Source organism: Canis aureus, chromosome 1, assembly GCF_053574225.1.
Source record: "Canis aureus isolate CA01 chromosome 1, VMU_Caureus_v.1.0, whole genome shotgun sequence".
In the NCBI taxonomy this organism is placed as follows: domain Eukaryota; kingdom Metazoa; phylum Chordata; class Mammalia; order Carnivora; family Canidae; genus Canis; species Canis aureus.
The window spans coordinates 7,451,303-7,456,883 of NC_135611.1; positions in this window are offsets into that span (position 1 = coordinate 7,451,303).

The following is a 5,581-nucleotide window of genomic DNA, read 5'->3' on the forward strand; positions in this document are numbered from 1 at the left end:
AGATCACACAAGGTCTAATACATCTAAAACGCATTAGAATTCAAAGGACAGTATATACAATCTTCTCTTCCAGTACCATGCCCCAATTAAGAATACTTCAAAATTAATAAGGGAGAGATTTGCATCTTATGTCACTGCCCAAGTCATTCAGTAAGACAACTTATTAAGCATAGAAATTATGCCCTATTTCCACGCATAAATTGTGCACAAATAGTAACTCTATTATTTGTGCTTCAGTAAAGTTACATATAATAAAAATGTGATTGATATGACACCATACCCTGTATAGGAAAAGTTTTATTGAAAATTCTAGTCTCCCCAATTCACTTATGGCCATTCTGCAGTCCTTGTTTTCTATAGAACCTCTACTCCAATATGCAGAGCAAGTTCATAATACACATCAATTTTATTAAATTGTTGCTACATTCCACTGAAGAACAATATAACTATTATTACAAAATACCATGTTTTGTTGTCGTATTTGGTGCAATAACTTCATAAATATTCATGTATTATAATTAATTACTTCAATTTAAACTAAGACACCTCAGAGGTAATCCAATATATCTAAGCAGGATATGTTCACAACCTCTCTTCATTTCTGATATATATATATATAGAGAGAGAGAGAGAGAGAGAAAAATAAATCTTGCTCATGAGTTGCTGATAAAATTAGTACCTTAAGAGAAATGAGAAAAAAAATCTCTTCTTGGAATTCCTAGAAACAATGATAATAATAATAATTAATAATAATAATAATAATAAACCAAACTGCCATTTGAAACCAAATGCTGTTAAGAAATAGTTTCACAAAATTTCAAATAACTATCTTCTGATGGTACCTAATCTTACATATAATAAGAAAATTATTTCTTATGTACATGCATGGAAAAAAATAGAAATCTGCAGAACAAATTGTAGCAAGACTAGTAATTGACAAATGGATTGACTTCTCAACAGCAAACACTAAACATACCCTAGAAATACCTGTCTGTTCTACTTTTTCTCCTAAAAAGACGCCATGTGCACCAAGAGAGTCTGTGGCAGGCTAAATAATATCTTCTTTCAAAAGATGTCCATGTAATGGACAAAAAGAAGTTCAAAAGAGTTCCTGAAGTATGTTACCTGACCTGGAAAAGGGGACTTCCAGATGTGATTTTTAAGGATCTTGACTTTGGGGGATTATTCTGGATATCTGGGAGGCCTACTGTCATCACCAAGATGCCATAAGAGGGAAGCACCATGATTATGGAATCAGAGGTCACAGTCAGAGAGATTGGCATTTGAAGATGCTACACTGTTGGCTTAAAGACACAGCAAGGGGCCAAGAGCCAAGGAATGCATAAGGCTTCCAGAAGTTGGAGAGGGCAAGGAAATGTATTATCTCCTAGAGCATCCGGAAGAAATGTAGCCCTGCTGAAACTCTGATTTTAGCACAGAGATACCTTGTCAGAATTTTAACCTCCAGAGCTATACAAGAATAAATTCCTGCTGTTGTAAGCCACTAAATTTGTGGTACTCTGTTACAACCAGAGGAAATTAATACATTTTTTCTCTCAGTAGACCATCACTAGAAAAATAAAATTTGATGTAGAACAGACTAGCTCAACTCATTTATTAAGTTAATTCATTTCAAACATATGGTCACTGAAAACACACAATTTCTTGGATTTATTGTGGTGGTGGATGTTATTTGCCACAGCCTATAGCATCCTTAATATAGAAAGGTAGAGATAAATATCATTGCTAGTACTTTTCTGATTGGTTTAATTTTAATCTATTACTGATGTGTGATACAATGTACATGCATTCTAAGAAATCCTCCTCAGAAAAAGCACAGAGCAGAATTTTGTAGTCACATGATAAACTTGCCCTGCTCTCATAATCCACACTATTAAATATTACTTGACTTTTACTTTAAGTGAGTTATAGCTCTGTGTAGTAGCAAAGCATCTGATAAGCATGTAATCTTTGACCACTCACTTCCCTTCCCGGACATGTCCATTGCCTCACCTGCAACATTAGAAAACAGGCCAACTCCTATATGACTCTCCACACCTCAGATTTTTATGATATGAAAAAGAAAGTCTAATAGACCCAGAAAGAGCTACGGTGCTCTTATTTTTTCTCCCAGTATGGTGCAGTAGATTATATAAGTGAGGATGTGAAAGAGCTAGCCATTTACTTCCCAGTTCAGCACAATGGAATAGTAAGCTAAATTGCACACTATTTTGCATAAACATTACATCCTATCTTTCAATTGGTTTGTAATATAACCACTACTGGTGCTTTATTTGCATATTGCTTATATTATAGTACTTTTAGTGGTAGAAATTTGTTACAAATATTTCTGATCAGTCAAAAATCAAGTAAAACAAAATTTGGAGATTTAACCCTCTTACTCTGTCCCTCGCATCAATCAATATGTCCTCAAATTCCTTCTCTCCAGACCTATCCTGAGGATAACATAAATTATCAATCACATTAGTTAAATAATAGGCAATATATGTTTAGCTTTATAGTATATACATAGAAAAATATCTGGCACAGACAGAAAAAATATGATCAATTTTGTTATCAGTGGTACCAGTGATATGTTCCCAGTTTCTCAAGTCTTCCCCAAAGTGTATAATTAATCACTGCGAACTTCACTTCCCTCTCTCTCTCCCTGCCTCTGTCCTTTCTACCCTTTCTTCCTTCCTCCTTTCCTTCCTCTCCCCCCTTTTTTCTTTCTTTATAATTATTTTTTAAATATTTTACTTATTTATTCATGAGACACAGAGAGAGAGAGAGGCAGAGACATAGGCAGATGCTCAACCACTGAGCCACCCAGGTGCCCCTAATTTATATATATATATAGAATTAGAGGCTTTGACATCAGGCAAGTTGGGTTTTCTCTCTCTTATCTCTCGTTTCCCTCGTAACTCATTTTTTCACCCAACGCTCAATTGGTCACTCAATTGATAGGGAGACGTCTTCAGAGACAGGTATCTTTCTGACTTTCTCATTTGTTATGCTGTGAGCCTGAAATTAACTGCTGAACCATAGGCACATCATTTACTGGGCTTAGTCTTGTGGTAACTACTCACTCACAGGAAATGTAAACAATTAGAATAAGAAATTAGAGCAAAATGAGACATGGTAAATGGGGGGAATGCCAAATTGTTGTGAGAACAATTTTTGGGGAAATGAAGCTGAAGTTCACACATGAAGGATGAGAGGTAAGTAGGAGTTGGCCAATGTGATGGAGGAAAAGACAGCGACAGGAAGAAAGAAACTTCTTGGATGTGGAGCTCTACGTGCACAAGCACGAGGGACAGAAAACTGGGTCTGCCCAGGAGCTGGGTGTTACTCTCCTTCTCTGGAGTGTAGATCATACAGATCATGGGAGGAATTGGAGGTAGTAGATGGGAGAAATAGGAACAGAATAGTAGATAAGAATACCAAAAATGATGATCTATTATAACAATAAAATGTTTCTCTTTAGCTGAGATCCTCTACTTTCTCTCCACTTTGTGTTCTCATAATTTAGTCAATTTCTTCCACCATCAATGCTCACTCCTACCCAGAGAAACCAGTACTGTCATTCTACCAACCATCCCAGTGGCTATGCCTGAGGGGAAATGGAAACCAGAATCACTGGCAATTAGTACTAAACTTTTTTTAATCCCTAAAAACCTCAGGGAAGACAAAAAAAGAAAAGAAAGAAAGAAAGAAAGAAAGAAAGAAAGAAAGAAAGAAAGAAAGAAAGAAGGAAGGAAGGAAGGAAGGAAGGAAGGAAGGAAGGAAGGAAGGAGAAAGAAAGAAAGAAGAAAGAAAGAAAGAAAGAAAGAAAGAAAGAAAGAAAGAAAGAAAGAAAGAAACTTTATTTGGTGGTAATGAAAACATGTACTTATGTTTCAGAAGCAGAATCTTTCAAGCCAAATGAGTAAATAATAAGAAACAATGTTTTCTGTTTTGTGTAATTTTATCATTAGTTTAAAACTTGTTTGATGATATGTGGTATATATTTGGTATCCTTAATATCCATTTTAATAATTTTTATGAAAATACTATTGTGTTATAGCAGAAATGTTGAGTAATAAAGAAAAATAATACATGATCATGCCCCTCCCCCAAATTATTTCTCTTGCCCATTTGTTTTTCCCTTTGATTTTTAATTTTTTTAAAGATTCTATTTATTTATTCATGAAAGAAAGAGAGGCAGAGACATAGGCAGAAGGAGAATCCCTGTGGGACCCTGGGTTCATGCCCTGAACCGAAGGCAGACACTCAAATACTGAGCTACCCAAGCATCCCTTCCTTTGATTTTTTAAATTCAAAATTGACTTCTGCATTTGAACTGAAATGTTTTGACCTATGGAGTGTATTTGATTTTAAAAGTCACAGCCTATTATTTAAATTTCTATATTTTTAAGGATTGTGTACATATGTGTATATGTGTATTCTGATTTCTCTATAGAATATAAAAGTGTTAACATTTAGTATTTTCAGTATGGTCCATCTTCAATCAAGGAATTACTGTCAAGAACAAATAGGATTATAGAATTCAATTTCTAAAAACATGTATTCTGGAAGTGATTTATGTATGAATATTTATAAATTAGTGGCTTGGGAAGGTACTAAATTAAATGGCTTCATAAGACAATGACGTACTTTGAGAAAGAATTTTCCTTAGAAAAATGAACATGAGTCAGAAAGAAAAAATGGACATTTTTTTTCTGTATCCTTTATTACTAAGGCATACCTCTCACAAGTCTGTCACAAGAGAGATTAACATTCTGTTTTCTCTTACGTAGATATAAAAAATATAATATATAAGGAATGTAGAAAAATTCTTTATTATTACTTTTAATTTCACCACTCTTAGGTTTCCATGAAGCTTAGGATGAGAGAGTACAATTTTGTAAATTATGCATTTGATGACTTTTTTTATCCTTAAGAGAACAACTTTAAAATACTATTTATTGCTCATTAATAATATTCAGAAGTGAAGAGAAAATGTGCATATATTTTCCAAAAGGATTTTGCCCTTTTGTGATAAAGGTTCTAAAATTGAATATTTGTGCACTGAAATTCCACTGAACATCCTATGCTGCAGGAGGAAAGGACCCTGTATTCATTTTCACAATAAATCCCAGTTCTTCTTTATGTTATCATTTAATAATGTAGAGCATCATAGGGATCCCTGGGTGGCGCAGTGGCTTGGTGCCTGCCTTTGGCCCAGGGCAAGATCCTAGAGACCCGGGATCGAATCCCACGTCGGGCTCCCGGCATGGAGCCTGCTTCTCCCTCTGCTTGTGTCTCTGCCTCTATCATAGACTAAAAAATAATAATAATAAATACAGATTAAAAAATAATGTAGAGCATCATCGAACACATTTTCTCTTGAAAGTTTTGTTCTATTATACCAAAAAATTAATTTAGATGTGATATTTGCTGCCATCATGTTTACAATATATATTTGTAATGTATTTATGATTTACATGTAAATGTTGCATGTATGAACATAGATACTTGACTTTTGACTACACATAAATGACATGTGAGTGACTGCAGATGTTGTAGGGCCCCTCCTTGT